Source organism: Hemitrygon akajei, unplaced genomic scaffold, assembly GCF_048418815.1.
Source record: "Hemitrygon akajei unplaced genomic scaffold, sHemAka1.3 Scf000119, whole genome shotgun sequence".
NCBI lineage: Eukaryota > Metazoa > Chordata > Chondrichthyes > Myliobatiformes > Dasyatidae > Hemitrygon > Hemitrygon akajei.
The window spans coordinates 1,449,867-1,473,505 of record NW_027332005.1 but is presented as its reverse complement, the minus strand read 5'-3'; the positions used below and the strand labels follow the sequence as shown (position 1 = coordinate 1,473,505).

The following is a 23,639-nucleotide window of genomic DNA, read 5'->3' as shown; positions in this document are numbered from 1 at the left end:
TGGCGCAAACACAAAATAGAATATTTAATCACAGCCTCACCCTATGAGGGATGGAATGGGAAGTCATTCTCTGCTTTGCTTCCAAAAAAACTTCAGAACCAAACACCTGAGCACAGAACAGAAATTCTAACTGATAACCTCATAAACCCAGGTAACTTTGTCACTGCATTCATTTTTATCTGGTTAGAAAAAGTGAGTGGTGTCCCAGGATCCAACCTCACAAGGTCACAGCCCACACCGAGAGTCTTGCACATCTTTCCCACATTTCATATAGGCTGGTGTAACAGAGATTCCATCTGATAGTTTTCAACCAGATTTCCCAGTTCCACACAACTTTGCTTCCCAAGAGACTGAACTCCTTCCAAGCCTATGTACCAAAAAGCTGCAAATGAAATGAACACTCAACAGATAAATATCACCTGTGGAAAGATGATTTTTCAGGTCCAACACCCTGTGTCAAAATGGCTTTCAACATTTTCTGAGTTGATTTCAGGTCTCCAGCATCTTGAGTCTTTCTTTAATTTCCAGCTGCTCACAGACAGGCGACAGTGAGTGGGAATTTCCAAACACGGTGAGGAGACTGAACCCGAGGTAGATAACCAACTATGCAAAACCTGAACAGCTCATTCCAGATACTCCCTGCCTCTGTGTATTGAGATTACCTCTCAGGTCTCTCCGATCTCGCTGCTCTATTGTATCTGTGCTTTTCGGTTTGGACTCCCCAACCCTAGGAAACGCACACTGGTGGATGTGGCCAGGCATCAAGGGTTTACAGACTACACAGGGCTTGACTGTACCAATGACACTCCCCTCCCTGGCACTCCAAACAACGCTTCGAAGCATGCAACACAAGCCAGCCAGGAAAGGTACTTTCCTCAGAGCTGAGCATCCATTGTCTGTAACAGCAAAGTTAATGAGGACTCTGGCCAGAAAGCATCCAGGCTGAGCTCGCAGAAAGAGTGTACATATGCGCGTTGTTGTCTTCACAGCCATTGTCAACACTTCACTCATCCAGGCTGCTGTTCCCACGTGCTTTGAATCATCCACCATCATCCCTGTACCACAGAACTCTACACATTCAGAACAAAGCACCTACTGCCCAGTGGAGCTGTTGCCAATTAGCATTAAGTGCTTTGAACGGCTGATAATGGCACAGATCAAAAATTCCAATCCTGCTTCACTGGACACGCACCAGTATGCTTACCGACTGAATCGCTAAGTGGCAGATGACGTTGCATCTGTCACTCCCCTTGGCCTGACATGCCTAACAAAGAGACAATTAGGTCAAAATGTTGTTTCTGGATTTCGTTTCAGCATTCAACACTGTTGTCCCACAAACCTTGAACAAATTCCCAGTTATGGTCCGGTCCAGAGCCCGCATTCCAGTTCTTGATCTGGTTCGCGGACTCCGGATCTTGTAACCATCCCTCGTTTCACCCTTGAGCCCAATTAGTCACACCTTTGGATCATCTTGGCTTGTTTGGGCTCAAGGAGGTGCACCTGATGCCCATCGGCTGGCGGTATATTTAAGGGGCTCTGGGACTGAGTAGAGTTGGGGGTTGTCCTGTTCACCCTGGCTTGGAGTATGCACCATTATAGACGAGTTCTGCGAGTGAGTCTGGAAGTCACCCTGAACCAAGCTCCCTTCCTATCCCTTGCCTCCGTCGGGTAAGCCAGGCCGGACTGCCATTGCTCGGTGGAGGGCTCTGCCCCTTCCTATCCCTCACCTCTGATGGGTTGTGCCCCGCGACCTACCCAGGTGCCCCGTGACTTCCCCAGGCCCCCGGGTTTCTGCCTGGGAGGTCCGGGTCCTGCCCAGGAGTTATGTGGCCTGCCCAGAAGACTGCCCCTTCCTATCCCTCACCTTTGATGGGTTGTGCCCCGCGATCTACCCAGGTGCCCCATGACTTCCCCAGGCCCCCGTGTTTCTGCCTGGGAGGTCCGGGCCCTGCCCAGGAGTTATGTGGCCTGCCCAGAAGACTGCCCCTTCCTATCCCTCACCTTTGATGGGTTGTGCCCCTTGACCTGCCCAGGAGCTATGCGGCCCACCCAGAGAACTCCAAGATCCTGCCTGAACCCCAGAATCACTTTGAACGCCACATCCCTCACGCACGCCACAGTCTCCACATCTTGTCTATCGTTTAGTTGTTCCCGTCCTGTCCCTAGTACTTCAGAGCCTGCATCCTGCATTTGGGTCCAGTCTCATGTCCCCTTATGACACCCACGCCTCTGTCTAAACACACCACTATGCAACTGGGTGGTGGTCTTTCTAACCAACTGACGACAGACTGTCAGGTTGCACAATTGGTCCTCCCTTCCCATCATCGTCAACCTGTGAGACCCTCAGCCTTGTGCTGAGACCATTGCTCTACACTCTGCTCACACACAGTTGCAAATCCAAACACCCGAACAAGGCCTACCTGTCATCAAGCACGTATCCACATAAAGCTGCTAGAACAGTACCATAATATCATCAAGGGTCCCACACACCCTGGTCAGGGACTGTTCGTCCCACTCACATCAGCCCATCAGGGAAGAGGCTACATAACATCCACCCCAGGATAATCAGCCTCAAAACAGTTATTTCCCTAAACAATAAACCTGATCAACACCTTCACTCTCACCAAACCACCCCTCCATACCCTCACCACTAATTTAACATTCCCTATCAATCAACATATGTCCAGACACTCCTGTGCCTAACATCACTTTATGGGCAGACAATCAATATCAGTCTCCATATGCCCAGACACTGCTGTGCCTAACATCACTTTATGGATATACAATCAATGTTTTTTTTTAAAGCAATCATACTGTATGTAATGTGTTTTTTTATTATTATGCTCTCTATCATTTTGGTTTTTTTTTTCCTGTCCTGCTTCAGACCCAGAATAACAATTATTTTGTTCTCCTATACACCTGTGTACTGGAATGATATTAAACAATCTTGAATCTTGAACCCTGGGGAAAATACCACAACCAACCACATTATCTAACCTCCCTCTTGACTTTATAAACTCCTACAATGTCACCTCCATTCTCCTCTGGAATGAAGATCCAGCTTGGCCAACCTCTCTCTATAACTGGGCCCTCTAGTCCAGGCAGCATCTTCAGCAATCTCTTCTGCACCATCTCTAGATTGATAATATCTTTCCTACAATAGCGTGAACACAACTATACATAATACTCTGTGCAGCCGTACCAACTATTTACATGACTACAATATATTGCCCACAATCCAAAATGTGAAGGCCAGAATGATTAAAGACTTCATTTCCAGCCTCTATACCTGCATGTCCACTTTCAGTCCACGGTACATTTGTACTCCCAGGTCACTCCGTTCCACAGCACTCCATGCCCTCCCATTCACTATACCAGTCCCACCCTGGTCTGACTGTCCAAAATGCACCATCTTCTACTTGCCCACATGGAAAACCATTTGTCATTCCTCAGTCCATCTCCATAACAGACCCATGGTCCCTTTGAAATTCAAAGTAACCTGTCGCAATATAAAGCAGACTCCCAAATATCGTGTCAAACTTGCTAACCATGCTACGTACATTCATATCCAAACTAATGGCATGAATAATGAATTACAAAGGTCTCAACGTGACACACACATTTCGATCATCACAGGGCTCCACTCGCTAGATCCAACTTCAACCATCACCCTCTGCTTCCTGTCATCGAGCCCGGTCTGAATCTACCTCTTCAGTTCCCCATGAATCCCATGTCACCTAATCTTACAGATCAGCTGCCATATGGAATCTTGTTACAGACTTTACTAAAGTTCAGATGAACAACATCACTGCCCAACTTCACCTATCCCCATAGTTACCTCTTCAAACATTTCCAGAATACTTGAGAGGTATGATGTCCCTCTGGGTGGTGTAGTTGGTGATTTCCCCATAACCAACGTCTAACCACCCGAGACTTCAGCTTCACTGCAGACTCAGGAAGTTCTGATCCCAGCTGCAGAATTACCAACCAGTATACTGCAAGTTCCATATCCTCAGAATCACCAGACCAGTATTATAACCCACATACAGACTCCTCTTGGACGTTTTGGAGTTTGTAGAGTTATCTATCTGGACTGAAGCGTGTACACTGTCAGTTCTATATACTCAGAGACTCCATCCCAATATTATAACCCACACACAGACTATCCTAGGACACTTTGGAATCAGCGATTTGCCGTGGTGTTCCTGCCATTTCCTATTCACAAACTAAGGAGGAACCAGAAACTAATGACCCTCTGCCGGGGCCGGTGCTCAGGCTGGTTCACCGATCTGCAGATTGTGAGAGGATGCGGATACACTTCAGCTTGTCTCCAGCAGCTAAACTGAGCACGTTTGATCACTATATCATTGCTGTGAGGGATCTCACCCTGCACAATTGGCTGCCATGTTTCCCACAGTGTAGCGGGAACAAAGTGTTTTTAAAGAAAAATCACGAAATAGAAAACACTGGGAACTCAGTACATCAGGCTACATCTGTGAAAGGAGAAATTGTGGAAGACTCAATTTCAGAAATGGGACTGTCCAAGATCCTGCCCGATCAGCTGAGCAATTCCAGTATTTTCTCCTTACTTTACATTTCCTGCAAAATTAGTAGCACAGATATTAACTGGTTGCAAAACGTTTGGGGCACCCCAAGCTGTTCAACAGATTTGTGTTAATGCCACCCCACTCCACCAATTTGTCAGTTTTCAGTTCCTTCTGGCCCTGGTGTAACACATCCCATACAGTAAGTACTCACAGCATCCTTTCCTCCCACTATCATTCTGTTCCATTTGCTCCCGAGGCCACTGTCTCTACCCTGAGAGGCGGTGAACACAGCGCGATAAAATGTGCAACTCTTCTTGCAGCTTTGGCTGGCTGTTACCCTGGAAACGGAGGAAGTGACTCACCAAAAATAAATGGAAAAGGAAACACTGGAGCTCATAGCATAATATATTGAGATTATTATGACAAAGATTAACACTGCAATATTTTGTAACAGTGGAACTAAAATTGACATGGCGGTGTTTACCTTGCCACGTGCTGTACCAATGTAACCGCAATTAACCAAAAAAATACACAATTCCTGGAAAACAGTGAGGTAAAACATGAATGACAATAGACAGTAGGTGCAGGAGTAGGCCATTCGGCCGTTCTAGGCAGCACCGCCATTGACTGTGATTATGGCTGATCATACACAATCAGTACCCCGTTCTTGTCCTCTCCCCATATCCCTTGACCCCGCTATCTTCTACCTCGCAATGAAGACAAAGGTTAGAGGAAAGTTTGCTGATAGATATCATCGAGCTGATGGGATACACTCTGGACAAGACTGAACAGGATGGGCAGGGAATGAGCAGATAGAATCAGGTGGGAGAAGGGATCAAGAACAATCCCTGATGGTCCTCCAGCAAAACACAGGTACTGAATTAATAGTACACACTACTGTAGAAATGACTCTAAAATGACAACACTAGGTCAAGTAAGAACTTTGGCATCTACCCTTGCCCCTCACCAAATTTCATCAACACACCATAAAACGTATCCCATCCGAATACCTCACACCTTCGTACAGCTGCTCTCTTCTGTTGGCTTCCAGAAACAGCAGAGAACTGAACACATCATGGAAACCAGCCTCCCCATGGACTCGCTCTATACTTCCCGCAGCCCCAGTAAATCAGGCAACATAATCATCACGAATTAAGTCTCACTCAGATCCTGTTGAATTTACTGCCAAGTCCACAAGTACGGGAAGGTACAGGGACAGAGAAACACTGACTTGTGGCAGCATCACAGACAAGTCCATTCAGATAACACACGGAACACAAATTATATAAAATCTCTGTCAGTAACAATATGGAATTATGTTTACGTCATCCTGCTAACAGGGCCAGAACAACAGACGGTTCGGTGTGAAAGTCTCACAACCCGGACCGACCCCGGCAGATTCTGTGAAGGAAGCGAGGCGAGGCCGCCAGTTCGGGAAAGTTCATCCCCTCCCCGTTTCTCTCTCCCTCCCCACCCCCACCTTTTATTCTCCAGTTCTCCTGTTTGAATTCGGGACCTCCCTGCTCCGGACCTGTTTCAATACTCACCGAAAGGAAATTGTTGTCGTCACCCCGCAGAGAATAATCCGTCCCCGGCTCCCCGCCCCTGCGGGCGAGGGCGAGGACCCCCTCCCGATCCCGATGCCACCGCCGGCCCCCTGCAACAAAGAACGAAAAACAACACCGCCCGTCCCGTACTGAGCATGCGCGATGTCGCCAGCCCGTCACCAGGTAAGTGGGCGGGGCCTCGGAACGAAGCTGCAGATCCACAAACCTGCCTGTGCAGGTAGACCCATTGTCTCAGATTGCTCCTGCCCCAGCGAACTCATTTCTGCATACCTTGACGCTGTTTTATCCTCCCTTGTTCAATCCCTTCCCACCTATGTTCGTGACACTTCTCACGCTTTGAACTTTTTCAATGATTTTAAGTTCCCTCGCCCCCACCGCCTTATTTTCACCATGGATGTCCAGTCCCTCTATACCTCCACCCCCCACCTGGACGGTCTCAAAGCTCTCCTCTTCTTTTTGGATTCCAGACCTAACCAATTCCCCTCTACCACCACTCTCCTCCGTCCAGCGGAATTAGTTCTTACTCTCAATCATTTTTCCTTTGGATCCTCCCACTTACTCCAAACCAAGGGTGTAGCATGGGCACCCGCATGGGTCCCAGTTATGCCTGACTTTTTGTTGGCTTTGTGGAACAGCCCATGTTCCAAGTCTATACGGGTATCCATCCCCTTCTTTTCCTTCGCTACATCGACGACTGCATTGGCGCTGCCTCTTGCACGCATGCTGAGCTAGTTGACTTCATTAATTTTGCCTCCAACTTTCACCCTGCCTTCAAGTTTACCTGGTCCATTTCCGACTCCTCCCTCCCCTGTCTTGAACTTTGTCTCCATCTTTGGAGACGGCCTATCTACTGATATCTACTATAAGCCTACAGACTCTCACAACTACCTGGACTATTCCTCTTCCCACCCTGTCTCTTGCAAAAATGCTATCCCCTTCTCACAGTTCCTCCGTCTCCGTCGCATCTGCACTCAGGATGAGGCTTTTCATTCCAGGACGAAGGAGATGTCTTCCTTTTTTAAACAAACGGGCTTCCCTTCGTCCACCATCACCTCTGCTCTCAAACGCATCTCTCCCATTTCCAACTTCCATGCCTTCACCCCATCCGCCCGCCACCCCACTCGGGATAGGGTTCCCCTTGTCCTCACCAGCCTCCAGGTCCAACGTATAATCCTTCGTAACTTCCTCCACCTCCAACGGGATCCCACTACCAAGCACATCTTTTCCTCCTCCCCCCCTTTTGCTTTCCGCAGGGATCGCTCCCTACGCGACTCCCTTGTCCATTCATTTCCCCCCCCCATCCCATCCCATCCCATCCCATCCCATCCCACCGATCTCCGTTCTGGCACTTCGCCTTGCAAGCGGAACAACTTGGAAAGATCCAAGATGGCGGCGCGACGCAGCTTGCAGCGGCCACTCCGGAGCTGATTATCTGTTATTTGTAAAGTGGGGTGCCGTGCGCAATGATAATCGATTGAAAACGGACGTGGAAGCACGGAGAAACGTCGGGAAATTCCAGGAAGACCTTCTTCGTTGCTGCTGCTGCTGTGAGGTCCGGGACTCTGCTGGGAAGAACAGGCCCCCAGTCCTCGGGGTCGTGTCGCCGATGGCCCTTGGCGGGGCCGTCTTAATACGCTCGGCAGAGGATTGTGCTCGGAGAAGCTGTGCCGGAGCGAATGGTCAGAGGCTCGACAGACTCGGAGTCCTTTCGACGGACTCTGGTCGCATTCGGTGTGTGCTGCGTCTGTGACGCTGAGTCGGGCGGCGCCTTGGAAGTCCATAGCGGGGGTATTCCCTTCTGCCGAAGGCGTGGGATGGCGAGTCTGTCGGGACCTTGGGGACTCGTGGAAACTGTGGTAATTTCTTTTGAACTTACAGTCCTTTAACATCTTGGACTATTTTTACTGTGCCCATAGTCTGTTTTTTTTTTATCAATTATGCTATTGTTTGCACTGTTGTAACTATATGTTAGAACTATGTGGTTTTGTGCAGGTCTTGTAGCTTTAGATTTTCTCTTGTTTTTGTCTGGTGGATTTGGAGCTCCTTTCTGGGGAACACACTAAGATGGTAGCGCGATATTAATACGCAGCAGCCTCTCCGGACTCTGGACTCGGGATTGCCAAACGTTCCGTGGATTTTCTGGTGTAGTCTGTTTTGTCATGTGCTTTTGTGATATTCTGGGGGAAAGTTGTCTCATTTTTAACTGCATTGCATTTGTGGTTTCTAAATGACAATAAACTGAATCTGAAGTGCTACACCTGCCCTTAAACATCCTCCCTCACCACCATTCAGGGCCCCAGACAGTCCTTCCAGGTGAGGCGACACTTCACCTGTGAGTCGGCTGGTGTGGTATACTGTGTCTGGTGCTCCCGGTGTGGCCTTATATATATCGGTGAGACCCGACGCAGACTGGGAGACCATTTCGCTGAACACCTACACTCGACCCGCCAGAAAAAGCAGGATCTCCCAGTGGCCACACATTTTAATTCCACGTCCCATTCCCATTCTGATATGTCTGTCCATGGCCTCCTCGACTGTCAAGATGAATCCAAACTCGGGTTGGAGGAACAACACCTTAAATACCGGCTGGGTAGCCTCCAACCTGATGGCATGAACATTGACTTCTCTAACTTCCGTTAATGCCCCTCCTCCCCTTCTTACCCCATCCCTGACATATTTAGTTGTTTGTTTTATCTCTCTGCCCATCACTCTGCCTGTTCCCCATCTCCCTTTGGTGCTCCCCCCCCTTTCTTTCTCCCGAGGCCTCCCGTCCAATGATCCTTTCCCTTCTCCAGCTCTGTATCCCTGTTGCCAATCACCTTTACAGCCCTTAGCTTCATCCCACCCCCTCCGGTCTTCTCCTATCTTTTCGCAATTTCCCCCTTCTCCCACTGCTTTTAAATCTCTTAGTATCTCTTCCTTTCAGTTAGTCCTGACGAAGGGTCTGGGCCCGAAATGTCGACAGTACTTCTCCTTTTGATGCTGCCTGGCCTGTTGTGTTCCACCGGCATTTTGTGTGTGCTGCAGATGCTGCGGATCCGCGGTAAAACGGGATCACGTGACGGGTGGAGGGTCTCCCACGTGACCCGGTGACTCCACTCCTTGCCCCTCACACGCTGCCCGACCTCCCCACCACATTTCCCATATTATTCCATATTTACTCCAGGAACACGTTTAATTTTTCCCTCCGTATATCCCCGTCCCATCCCTCCACCTCCCTGGGTCACAGTTACGGGTTCGAACCCCATGCCGGTCCGACAAACATTTTAGATCCAAACCAGAATTGTGCAGGTTTGATGGAAATCAGTCTATGTTTATAAACACTAATTTCTATTCACATTCCTCCGGCCTCACTGGACCGGAACAATGAAACATCAAGTGAGAAACTGCAGCAGGAGGCCATTCAGCCCCTCTAACGATCAACAAGATGGCGGCTGCTCTCCCATCTCAGCCATGTTTCTGCCCGATCCGCATTTCCTCGATCCCTTCGGTCTCCACACATCTGCCTGCCTCTGTTTTATGTGAGGATGATCACTGAGTCTTCACTGCCCTCTGTGGTGGGGATTTACAGAAATTCACCAACATCGGAGTGGAGACATTTCCCTCATCTCAGTCCCGGACAGTCCACCCCCTTTTTCAGAGACTGGGATCCCTGGTTCAACCGGTAATGATGTTGTGCATTTCAATGTGTTCACTTCTCAGTCCTCGATTCTCTAAATGAAAGGGTTAGCACATTTGATCTTTCTTTATATGATGACCCCACCACCCCAGGGATCAGTCTGGTGAATCTTCATTGCGCACTCTATAACAAATACGCTCAAGCCTCTTTGTTAATCCTCTATGGAATTAATTTCCATCTTCTGCAGCCCCGTGTTGCCCCAACCACTCACCTCCCACCCCTGTCACTATTTCCAGTATTATGAACCCCATAACTGGGTCACTTACCAGCAAAGATAGGGAGGTCTGCTGAAGTTTGATGTTACTATTTTTAAACGTTTTTATTTAAAAAGGGGCACAAGAGTAAGGTTAATACAAACATTCAGATAATATACGTCATCAAAACTCAATCGAAAGCACGGGTATAGTAATAATCAACAATAAGAAGTAGCTCTATCATTTGTCTAGGGGTAAAAATATTGTCCGATGGAAATATCAAAGTCTCTGGAGTTCATGCAGGCTTTTAGCCTTTTCGGGACCGCTGGGTTTCACGTGTTGGAGAGAGAAAGAATTTTTTGGTGAGAAATAAACTTGCCAGCCTTTTGGACTCAAATCGTTGAATCGGGAACTTGGGTTCCCCGTTGTCAGTTCGAAGTCCTTTTCGGGGTTATCAGCCACTCGTTCCCCAGGCTAGGGGAGACGAACCACACGTGGCTTCTGAATAGTTTCCCGTCATCACGGGAGCGATGAGCGATGGTGTCTCCTTCTGGTGCGTCGCTAGGGTACTGCCTCCTGCAGTCCCCTTTTTATCTTGACTTGCGGAGTTGTAGATGTCAATCAAGGTAGGGTGATACAATCCCCACCCCACATTGCCCGAGGGCGCCCATGTAGCCATGATAGCTGGCACGTAGTATAGAGTCGCTATCCCCACAGGTGTCTCTAAGAACAATGGTCAAAATCCGCTGCATTGTCTCTCATTTCCTGAGTCCAAGGCCCGAATTAATAGCGATCTGGCGATTCTCAGGAAGGAGGGGGCTGGTATCATAACACCTCCCCTCTAAAAAAACGTTTTTTACCACCTTCCCACCTCCCGCTCACCTGGATCCACCTCTCTCTCCCCAGCTCTTGCCCCATCCCCACCCCCCACCTCTTTTCTCTGACTATTTCCCGTCCACTCTCAGTCCAGAGGGAGGGTCTCGGCCCGAAATGTTGACGGTCCAGTTCCCTCCACAGATGCTGCCCGACCCACTGAGTTCCTCCGGCAGTTTGTTCTTTGGTCTGTATAACCCGTGTTAGTATGGGGAGCGGGATTTTACACCATATTCCAGGTACAATTTCAACAAAGCACAAATAATTGTCACTTTGCCCGGACCATTGGCCCCGCTTGCAGGGCAACAGTCTGCCGGTGTTTGCCCCCAATATGGTGAATCCCTCTGCTCGGCACCACCGTGGGCTCAGACATTTCCACAGAGGAGCCCCTCCTGTCCCCACCTGGACAATCATCCTGTCCGCCCCCTCTCATACCATCTTCATCCTTTCAATAAAATCCCCCCCTCCCTCCCTCCCAGGGGAACCGGCATCAAACCGATGGGCCGAGCGGTCTCCTCCTACCTCTCAGCGATACACCAGCCGTTCAACCGATAAAGCTCGAGCACAGCAGCGCGTGGGTGACGTAAGACACCGCGCACGTGAGGGCAGATCCCGGTGTGGGGAGCCCATGTGTGACGTCAGGCGCGCGGGGGGGGGGGAGCTGTGTGACGTCACCTGTGGGAGAGGCTGGCATTGAAAAGCACCTTAATGGACTTTTCAGTGGGACAACAACATTAATCACGGGTTTCCTCACTGAATCCAGTGTTGTCGGATGTAAAGTCCCCTGTTATGTGTCCGGCTGTGCCGTGTTGTTGGTGGAGTGGGCAGCATGGTGTTTGTCTCGATTCGGGTCACAACACCAGAACTCCAGCGGGGTCCACGCACAGTGTATTAGTCAACAGAAAACCTCTCGTCCCCGCAGTCTTTGTCTCCTGGTGAACTCAACACCCTGACCGTGTGGACCACAGATGCCCCTTCCTCTCAGAGTCAGGGAATCACTCAGACAACTGATCGCTGAGAGGAATTACATTTATTGGTCATTAAAGTTCACCCAGATTCGTTTGGACGGATTTGATGTGGAGTTCGGGGTGTCACAGTGAAAGGGCAGGACGGCCGAACTCTCTCCGTTGTCCAAACATCCTTCCAGGTGAGGTGACACTTCACCTGTGAATCTTCCGGGGTCGCCCGTTGTGACCGCTGCTCCCGGTGCGGCCGCCTCTACACTGGTGACACCGGCTCCTCCGCAGTTGTGCGGGGTAGGAGTGTTTTTTGGGGTTGATGATAGGGATGCTGTTCTTCTTGATGCGGGGAGTGAGGTGAGAGTTTGATTTTTTTCTGTGAATGACTTTCATGCTTTTTCTTTCTTTCATGGCTCTCAGGAGAAGAAAAAAAACTTGCAGTTGTTTATGGATACCTGATTTGATAATAAATTAACCGTTGAACTCTCCGCTCCGAGCAGGACTTCCCAGTGTCCAAGCATTTTCATTCTGATGCCCATTCCAGTTCCGACATGTCAACCCATCATGTCCTCTTGTGCCAAGATGAGGCCACCCTCAGGGTCCAGGATCAGCACCTCATATTCCGTCTGGGTACCCCCTTCCCCAACTTGATAGCATAAGTATCGATTTCTCCTTCCTGTGAACAAATTTCCCTCACACCCCTCCCTCCCACTCCCTCTCTGACTTTTCACGTCCTCTCACCTGCTTCTCTCTTCTCTCTGGGTCCACTGCTCCATCCCTTTCTCCTATTCTCCACTCCTCTCCTGTTAGACTCTATTTTCTTCTGCTCTTGAGCTTTCCCACCTACCTGGTTTCACCTGTCACTTTCCAGCCAGACATTTCACGCCCTCCCCGATTTTATTCAGATTTTTCCCCCATTCCATCTCAATCCTGAAGCAGGGTTCAACTGGGATTGATTCTTTCCGATAGATGCTGCCCGGCCTGCTGAGTTCCGCCAGCATTTTGTTTGTGTTGCTCTGAATTTCCAGCATCTGCGGACTTCGTCGTGTTTGTAATTTACCTCTCCGTTGTCCCTCCAGCCTTCGGCCAGTTGTGGCTCTGCATGGAGCTCCAGAGACTGGTGGCGCTGCATGGACCTCCAGCCACCGGTGGCGCTGTGCGTACCTCCGGCCACCGGCGACTATGTGCAGACCTCCGGGCACCGGTGGTGCTGCGGAGAACCTCCTCATAAACGCATGCGGTTTGCTCACTGCAGCTGCTGTTGGCGTTTCTCCGATTCGAGCGGGGGTGAGTCGGTGTTGATCCCGAGATTGTGTGAATCTGGGCCGGTTGCATTGAGCTCTGCGGCTGGAGCAGGGGTGCATTGCCAATTTTTTGCTGCCGGAGCTGTATGAGGGGTGATTGATAAGTTCGTGGCCTAAATTAGAAGGCCTGAAGTTATACAGCTCTCGGTACTTGCACGTGCAGTTCAACTCTTTGAGTGATTATGATTAAGTACATAGTGTAATCATTTAAATCACATATGGTGTACTGTATGTTATTTGGTGAGTTGGGGCCAAAAGCTACATATACAAAACAACCAGGGAGTTTTTCACCCCTTCCTGTTCCTAACATCCACCCACAGAGACTCCGTAGACAATCCCTCCATGAGTTCCTCCTTTACTGCAGCCATGACACTATCTCTGATCAATAGTGCCACACCCTCACCTCTTTTGCCTCCCTCCCTGTCCTTTCTGAAACATCTAAAGCCTGGCACTCAAAATAGACATTCCTACCCCTGAGCCATCCTAGTCTTTGTAATGGCCACCACATCATATCTCCAAGTGCTGATCCACTCTCTAAGCTCATCTGTTTTGTTCATAATACTCCTTACATTAAAATAGTCACATCTCACACCATCAGACTGAGCACCTCCCTTCTCTATCACCTGTCTATCCTCCCTCTCGCACTGTATCCAAATTTTCTCTATTTGTGAGCCAATCTTCCTTTCCTTCATCACTTCATTTTGGTTCCCACCCCACAGCAATTCTAGTTTAAACTCTCCCCAATAGCTTTAGCAAACCTCCCCACCAGGATATTGGTCGCCCTGGGATTCAAGTGCAAGCCGATCTTTTTGTACAGGTAACACCCGCCACAAAAGAGGTCCCAGTGATCCAGAAATCTTTATCCCTGCCTCCTGCTCCAATCCCTCAGCCATGCATTTATCCTCCACCTCATTCTATTCCTATTCTCACTGCCGCGTGGCACAGGCAGTAATTCCGAGATTACTACCTTTGAGGATCTGGTTCTCAACTTCCTTCCTAACTCCCTGTAGTCTGTTTTCAGGACCTCTTCCCTTTTCCAACCTATGTTGTTGGTACCAATATGTACCAAAAACTCTGGCTGTTCTCCCTCCCACTGCAGGATATGTTGGATGCGATCTGAAATATCCCGGACCCTGGTACCTGGGAAGCAAACTACCATCCAAGTTTCTTTCCTGCGTCCACATAATCGCCTGTCTGACCCCCTAATATAGAGTCCCCTATCACTACTCCCTTTCTCTTCTGAGTCACATAGCCAGACTCTGTGCCAGAGGCAGTGACACTGATGCACCCCACCCCCATAGGCTGTTCCCCCCTCCAGTAGTACTCGAACAGGAGTACTTATTGTCAAGGGGTACAACCACAGGGGAGCTCTCTAGTATCTGCTTCTTAGATAGATAGATAGATAGATACTTTATTCATCCCCATGGGGAAATTCAACTTTTTTTTCCAATGTCCCATACACTTGTTGTAGCAAAACTAATTACATACAATACTTAACTCAGTAAAAAAAAATATGATATGCATCTAAATCACCATCTCAAAAAGCATTAATAATAGCTTTTAAAAAGTTCTTAAGTCCTGGCAGTAGAATTGTAAAGCCTAATGGCATTGGGGAGTATTGACCTCTTCATCCCTTCCCTTGCCCTTCCCTCTCCTGACTGTGACCCATTTCTTCAGTCTCCCGTTGCCCCAGTGTGACCACCTGCCTGTGACTCCTCTCTATCACCTCCTCGCTCTCCCTGACCAGACAAAGGTCATCGAGCTGTATCTCCAGTTCCCTAACTCGGTCCCTAAGAAGCTGCAGCTCGACACACCTGGTGCAGATGTTGCCGTCCAGGAGGCTGGAAGTCTCCAGGATCTCCCACATCTGACACCGAGCACAGAAAACCAGCCTCACACACATACTCTCTGTCTGTGTTGTAAACAGATAACCTACCTCGCCTCGACCCTTTATCGCCGAAGCCCGTTGAGCCAAAGCCTTCCTACTCTGTCTCCCGCTCCTCTGATGCTCGCTCTGTAAATCTGTCTTCCTTTTAAACTCATCTCGCTCTTCTCACTGGCCGACTTGCGCAGTCGTGCTGCAGAAAGAAATCAGTAATGGTGTTACTGATAAACACTGGGGATTTTTACCGTCTCCTGTTTCTCTGAGTCCTTCACACTCACTCTCTCTCATCTCCAGGCTGGGGGGTGTTGGTCTCACAGATTCTGGTGCTGAGGATCTCGTCTCCGCTCTCAGTGCAAACCCATCACTGACGGAGCTGAACCTGGGACTAAACTCACTGGAAGACCAATCTGTCCCCGCTCTCCGCCGCCTCGTACTGAACCACCGGAGGCTGAAGTGGATCGAGTGAGTGTGTTAATATTCAATGTGATAAAATTCCAGCGGATCCGCGGGTTTTCTGGTGATATTTGTCTGTTAGTGTTGTTGAAACATTAACCCCTGTCCCCTGTTACTGACAATGTTGTGTAATCTGTTCATTTCATATAACCATTTAACCATATAACAATTACAGCACGGAAGCAGGCATTCACGGTCATTCTAGTCCGTGCCAAACGCTTACACTTACCTAGTCCCACTGGCCCGCACTCAGCTCATAACCCTCCATTCCTTTCCTGTCCATATACCTATCTTTTTTTACTTTAAACGACAATACCGAACCTGCCTACCACTCTCTGAGTAAAGAAATTGCCCCTTGTGTTACCCTTAAATTTTTGCCCCCTAACTCTCAACTCACGTCCTCTTGTTTGAATCTCCCCTACTCTCAATGGAAAAAGCCTATTCATGTGAACTCTATCTATCCCCCTCATAATTTTAAATACCACTATCAAGTCCCCCCTCAACCTTCTGGGCTCCAAAGAATAAAGACCTAACTTGCTCAATCTTTCGCTGTAACTTAGGTGCTGAAACCCAGATAACATTCTAGTAAATCTTTTCTGATTCCCTCTATTTTGCTGACAAATTTCCTATAATTTGTTGACGAGAAATATACACAATACAATACACAAATTTGGAATATTGTGTACAGTTCTGGTCACCGAATTATAGGAAAGATATCAATAAATTAGAGAGAGTGCAGAGACGATTTACTAGGATGTTACGTGGGTTTCAGCACTTAAGTTACAGAGAAAGGTTGAACAAGTTAGGTCTCTATTCATTGGAGCGTAGAAGGTTGAGGGGGGATTTGATCGAGGTATTTAAAATTTTGAGAGGGATAAATAGAGTTGACGTGAATAGGCTGTTTCCATTGAGAGTAGGGGAGATTCAAATGAGAGGACATGATTTGAGAGTTAGGGGGCAAAAGTTTAAGGGAAACACGAGGGGGTATTTCTTTACTCAGAGATTGATAGCTGTGTGGAATGAGCTTCCTGTAGAAGTAGTAGAGGCCAGTTCAGTTGTGTCATTTAAGGTAAAATTGGATAGGTATATGGACAGGAAAGGAGTGGAGGGTTATAGGCTGAGTGCGGGTAGGTGGGACTAGGTGAGATTAAGAGTTCGGCACGGACTAGGAGGGCTGGAATGGCCTGTTTCTGTGCTGTGATTGTTATATGGTTACTCCAAATTCGGCAGTACCAATGCCTTGAACAATTTTAGCATTACATCCCAACTCCTATACTCAATGCTCTGATTTATAAAGGCCAGCATCCCAAAAGTTTTCTTCACCAACCTATCCACATGAGATTCCACCTTCAGGGAACTTTGCACCATTATTCCTAGATCACTCTGTTCTATTGCATTCCTCAATGCCCTACCATTTACCATGTATGCCCTATTTGGATTATTCCTACCAAAATATGGCACCTCACATTTATCAGCATTAAACTCCATTCGCCATCTTTCAGCCCACTCTTCTAACTGGCCGAAATCTCTCTGCAAGCTTTAAAAACCTACTTCATTATCCACAACATCATCTGCATAAAGTATCATCTGCATACTTACTAATCCAATTTACCACCCCATCATCCAGATCATTAATTTACACGACAACAACACTGGAACCAGTACAGATCCCTGAGGCACACCACTAGTCACCGGCCTCCAACTAGACAAACAGTTATTCATACTACTCTCTGGCATCTCCCATCCAGCCACTGTTGAATGCATTCATCTTTATTCTTCCATCTGTTTCAGGTTGCGGAAGAATCGGTTCAGTGAGACCGGGAAGGAGGAACTGAGACCTCTGCGGGGAATCAGACCCAGACTGACAGTGGCCGTGTGAACATCTGAATGGGTGAACACCCCCGCCCATGGGATGGCAACATTTTGTCCGATTTGCCGCCCTCCCCTTTAACTCCCGCCCTTAACTTAATTGCCGCACACCGGGGGTAATTCCCAACAGTTTTAACGGAACCTGTTCCAGTCTTGAGCTCGGTGAAATCGGAAGCGGTCCATAGTGACGTATATCCGCCTGTTGTCCAGTGAGCAGCTTCGGCCGGATGTGCGGGCTCGAGACTTCACCACTTCAGACTCCGGGGAATTACCCGGACAGGAAGAGCCTGGGGGCCGGGGCTCAGTCTGGGACACCGGTGTCCCGGGGTGGGATTATCCTGGGAGAGAATCCTTTTGCTCCCTTTGCTGAGGACGGTGCATTCGGCAGCCTGGCCGATATAATGATGTTAAATGGACAAATCCCTTGGCAGTGACCCTGGATCAGCAGCGATCCCGGACACGGCCCTGAAGTGTGATTTTATAATCATCGGTTCCCCGATGCCGAGTGACGGTGAGAAACGGGACTTATTATTGAAACTGTCACTCCTTGTCGCCGGTCAGTTAATTGTGTGTGACTGTGAGTGAGTCGATTTACATTTGTCATGAGGATATCAATAAACCGCTGTAACTTCCTGTCTTGGTGTCGGACATGAGTCTCATTAGAGAAGAAACAGTGCCCCCAGCACCCGGTGAACTGCAATAATGGGTCTCAGCTCCTCACACTGGTAAGCAGCGTCTCAGAGTCTGGGTGCCCAGGATCTCATCTCCACCTTACCCCCATCGTGGCTAACTGCCCCCGCAGACAGTTAAAATCGACTGTAATGTCAGAGATGATTTCATTGACGCCCCAAGTATGAAAGGGATGAGGGATGGAATACCGCATTCAGCACAGAGTGAAGATCCAACTGCATCGTCCCATCACACACTCCTGGTGTCAGACACAGAGTGAAAAAAAAGGTCTATAGTGTGAGATATATCAACCGAGTTCTCGAGTTGAAACAGATTACAGATTACAGAGGAGACTCTCATTGTGTAGCACAGGGAACCACACACACACACACACACGAGATGAATATACGTGGAGACCGAGAGAGATTCAATATGCACAGACCAGGAGAGGGTGGGAGGGGGCACAGACGGGCAGGGGAGTACAGACGGGAATCATAACCAGAGCGGTTAACAATCATATTTGACTTCGAGGGTCGAGAAGTAGCCCAGGATGAAATCGAATTTGAGGATAATTTTGCAAAGCGGGTATCCACCCATTCCCCTCCTCTCCCGCGGTCCGCACTCCTCACAGGGCGCCGTCCCTTTCCGTCCACGCACACGGACCGCAATCCCGATCAAATGCCATTCTTTCCCATTCATTCACAGCATCCGCACTCCCAATGACACCACCCCTTCCCATTCACTCCACCCATCCGCATTCCTAACCGGACGCTCCCCTACCAGTTCGCTTGCATCGTCCAAACTTTCAATGGACCCCACCCCTTCCCATTCACTCCCAGTGGACCCCACCCTTTCCCATTTACCCCCACCGTCTGCACCGCTTCCCATTCACTCCTATCGTCTGGTCTCCCAGTGGGATCTGGCCCTTCCCACCATCTGCCTCCCAATGGGACAATTTTCAGTTGATTTCCAACGGGAATGTAATCCTCGAAATTGGCGGGAACGCATGAATTCTGTATTTGACAGAACTCGGAGCGGGGATTACGAAATTTGACGGGAACGCCAATGGGTTTATTAGGTACACTGAAAGTCGAGGGTCGTGTAGATGTTGGCGGCTTTGTAACACTAACGGTGGATACGATCGGACGGAAGGATGAGTGCGTGTGAGAGAGGTTTATGGTTTCCGAGTCCCCACGCCGGGAGATTCATTCTGCCCGGTTCCCGGTGTCCACATAACACACAGGAAGTTATACAGGGCACGGTTCCCGGTCTCCATATCCCAAACTGCGAATTCTGCCAGGCACGGTTCCCGATCTTTGTCTCCACACAGAGTTTTACCGCGCACGGTGTCGGGTCTCTGTATCGACACCGGGAATATTACCACACACGTTCGTGGTGTCTGTATCCTCCTCTCTCCCCGACACTCGGAGTGATGACGCACAGGATCCGGAGATGAGGATGTCGGGTCGGTCTCTGTTGTTTGCGATATATTTATTATTTGTGATAAACAGTCTGCGCAATCGAGTGGAGGGTGGTCGAGAGTGTCTGTCCTGCGAGGGGCTCCTGATTGAAAATGGTGACCAGGGAGGGAACGACAGAAGGATTTAGAATGGTCACTAGGGAGGGAGTGAAAGGTTGACTGAAAATGGTCTCCGGGGAGAAAGTGATGGGCTGAGTGACAATGGGCGCCAGGGAGGGGGCGATGGGCGGAATTAAGATGGCCGTGGTCACCTTGTTTCTCATGGCCGGCAGGGAGGGAATGATACACTGACAAGAGAGTGGGAGTGACAGGCAGAGTTAAAATGACCGACAGGGTGGGGATTGTGCACTGACTGAAAATTATCACCGGGAGAGAGTGACGCACGCACTGAAAATAGTCCCAGGGAGAGAGGGATGCACCGAGGGAAAATCGACGCCAGGAAGGGAGTAACAAGTCAAAGGAAGTGGCGGCCCGACTTGAAATAGTCCCTGATTCCTTCGTTCCAATGGCCGACAGGGAGAGAGTGATAAAACAAACTTTAAATAGCCAACAGGGAGGAAAAGACGCACCGGGTAAAATGGCCGAAATGGAGACTGTGGTACATTGAGAAGAGAGAGGCGGTAATGGCTCGATGTAAAATGATCTAATGGGAGAGAGTGACGCTCTGACATAAAATGGTCGCTGCTTTACTTATAATGGCTGTCCGGGCAGTTTAGTGTTTGTGATACCTTGTTTAACGTGAGCGCCGGGATGGGAGGGGGTGAGACTCCGATTGAAAACGGCCGTCACCATCGTTAATTTTGTTGAGGAAAAGGGAGTGATGTGGTGACTGAAGGAGACCCCGCTCGGCCGGGTTGAAACGGGACCAAGGAGGGAGAGATGTGGTGACTGAAGGAGACCCCGTTCGGCCGGGTTGAAACGGGACCAAGGAGGGAGAGATGTTGTGACTGAAGGAGACCCCGTTCGGCCGGGTTGAAACGGGACCAAGGAGGGAGAGATGTTGTGACTGAAGGAGACCCCGTTCGGCCGGGTTGAAACGGGACCAAGGAGGGAGAGATGTGGTGACTGAAGGAGACCCCGTTCGGCCGGGTTGAAACGGGACCAAGGAGGGAGAGATGTTGTGACTGAAGGAGACCCCGTTCGGCCGGGTTGAAACGGGACCAAGGAGGGAGAGATGTGGTGACTGAAGGAGACCCCGTTCGGCCGGGTTGAAACGGGACCAAGGAGGGAGAGATGTTGTGACTGAAGGAGACCCCGTTCGGCCGGGTTGAAATGGGACCAAGGAGGGAGAGATGTGGTGACTGAAGGAGACCCCGTTCGGCCGGGTTGAAACGGGACCAAGGAGGGAGCGACGCCTCGGTTAAAGTGAGCGGCAGAGAAGGAGTGAAGGACACGTTGACTTCAAATGGCCGACGCTTCACTGGAAATGGCCGCTGGGGAGGGAGTGGCGGCTTTGGTAGAAGTGAGCACAAGAGAGGGAGGGACGCGCTGATTTAAAATGGGCGAATCCTTGGTTAATGTGGCCGCCATGGATGGACTGAGACACTGACTTACAAGGGCCACTGTCACACACAGAATCTATGGTGAAGGAACATGCGGTGCCCATGGATACAATCCCGGGATTGAGTGTATTATTGATTATAATAACAGTATGTTAATTTGTGCTTTATATCGTCTTCGGCATTGTATATATGTTTTAAGTCCAATAATTTTGTCATTAAATAAACTAATGTATATATCAGATATTCACACATACACATATACATGTGGGTTTTGGGAGGAAGAGGAGTGACGGGACGAGGAGTGGACTGATGAGCCGGTGAGCGTGGCGAAGTCACTGACTCAATAGGGGACGGAAAGGGGAGGGGCGAAAGTTCCTGTCACAAACTGGTGGCCGACAAGGAGAAAATAAAGACGGGATGAGGAGGAGTCCAACAACAGGAAGGGAGCGGGAGGGATGAGACGGAGAGGGAGGGGAAGTAATGGGACGGGAAGGGAGAGGATGCGATGGGACGGGAGGGAGGGAAGTAATGGGACTGAGAGAGAGTGGTCTGCTGGGACAGGGTGGGGAGGAACGGGATGGGAAGTGTGGGGGAGTGACTTACTCAATAGTGGAGGAAGGGTGGCTGGTGACATTTCCTTCGCAAATAAGACGAGCTGCAAGAAAGGGGAGGGGTGTGCTCGAGGGGAAAACGGGGAGCGGGGAGTCGGTGTCGCGGTCACGGCTGATGGACGGAGAGTCGATTGTCGCAACGGAGAGGGGATCGACTCACTCAACGACGGAGGGAAGGGATTGGATGGGGAGCCGAAATTTCCCATCAGAAAATGCCGGGTGAAAGGGCAAGGGGCCAGAAAGGGGAAAGGGTGTCAGGAGTGATGGGGTGAGTAGGGAAGTGACTCACTGGGTAGCAGAGAGAGAAAGAGGGCGATGAAGAGAGGCGAAAATTGGCATCGTTAAAATGGCAGCCAATCAGCATACGATGCAGAGCATCGAGGTGGTGGGGAGAGGAAAGAGAGGGGAGGGAGGGAAGCGGTTTGCGAGTGATGGGATGGGAAAGGGGTTGACAAGATGGTGAGTGTGAGGGAGTGACACACTTAATGGTGGAGGAAGTGCAAGGGAGGGTCACACACTGTCACAAAATGGCTGTTGGCGGAATGTTAAATGGAGAGTCTGGAGAGCGGGTACCGAGGGAGAGGAGAGGAGGGATGAGGAGTGGAGATTGAATAAACAGGGAGAAAAGTCAGTGGAAGGTGAGGAAAAGGGTGTGCCCCATTCTATGTTGCTGGGAGAGCAATGGTAAACATCACAAAATGGCCGCCAGCCTGGATGAGACGGGCGGTGATAGAGGGGAGAGCGAGGGAACAGAGTGGAGTGTTTCATTAGTGACGGGATGCCGAGGATGGGAGAGGGAGATTTGTAACAAGGGAGCTGGAGCACTAAAGGGAAGGGTGCCTCTGGGGAAGAATGTAGCAACGGGAAGAGCTTGGCACCGTGACCAACCACTCCCATCTCCAAAATACTGCCTTGATTTTTCCCTCCACTCCTCAGGTCGCTCAGACATTCAGGCTGTCCCGTGGAATGGGGACCGCATCGTCACTGAGGCCCGCCAGAGGCAGGAGTGGGCGCGGGCTGTGGAGAAGATGGAGGCGAGGTCTGTCGGTGCGGACTGGTTAGTGGGGGCGGCGTGAGAGGGAAGGATCAGATTGAGGAGGAGAGGGGTGAAAGAAAATGTGCGGAGAGGAGACGAGATGAGTAAAGCCATCATCGCCTCTGCGTCGTCCATTACCCACTCCCTCAACCTCCCTATCCCTCACACCACTCTCTTCCCCCTCTGTCCCTTTTTCCCTCTCCATTTCTCCCCCCCACCTCTCTACCACCACCCACCCTGTCCTCTAGCCCCTCTCACTACCCTTATTTCCTTTCTCCCCTGTGCCCATCTCTCTCTCCACCTCTCCCGCGCTCTTGCTCTCACCCGTCTCTTTCCTGCCCTCTTTTACCCTCTAGGACCCTGGTCACACTACCTCCACGCTACCTCGGCCTGTCTCGATATCCTCGGTCTCACCCCGGCTGCTCTCTCATCTACGATTTCTCTCCATCTCCTCCTGGTCTATCTCTCGTCTTGGTCTCTCCCTCTCCCTCATTGGCCTTTCTCCTCGTCTCACTCTCCTCCCTCCCTAGTCGTTCTCTCTCTGCCCTCCCAGATTCTTTCCCTCCCAGATTCCCGCTTTCCAACACTCTCTTACAAACTTAAAAACAAATTTATTATGTAAGTACATGTATGTCACTATATACAGCTCTGATATTCAGTATAGAAACATAGAACGTAGAAACATAGAAAACCCACCGCACAATACAAGCCCTTCGGCCCTCAAGGCAGTGCCGAACATGACATTTTCTTGCAGGCATACACAAAAACAACATCACATAATAACCATCATAGAATCAATGAAATATTTATGCTGATGGTAATTAGACAGGGTTTTCTTCCTCCAGGGTCCTTCTCCACTCTCTCCTCACCCCCGTCTGTCTGTCTCAGACTCTCAGTCCCTCTCCAGACTCTCTACCCCAGAGTTTTATCTCTCCCCTATCTCTCTCTCTGCCATCTCCCTCTCTCTCCCCCCCCCCCTCCCATCACCTCAAAGGTTACGTGGAGTGTGA

The 23,639-nt window shown here is 49.7% G+C and overlaps 1 protein-coding gene across 5 annotated transcripts in view; it reads right to left on the bottom strand.

Moving 5' to 3' along the window:
* Positions 1-6,225, bottom strand: part of LOC140723576 (NACHT, LRR and PYD domains-containing protein 3-like) — a 55,361-nt gene extending 49,136 nt beyond the window's left edge. For all 5 annotated transcript variants that reach the window (XM_073038149.1, XM_073038145.1, XM_073038147.1 and 2 more), the window contains exon 1: positions 6,095-6,225. The gene's annotated coding sequence lies outside the window, so the exon portion shown is untranslated. The remainder of the gene's footprint in view (positions 1-6,094) is intronic.
* Positions 6,226-23,639: the final 17,414 nt, after the last annotated feature.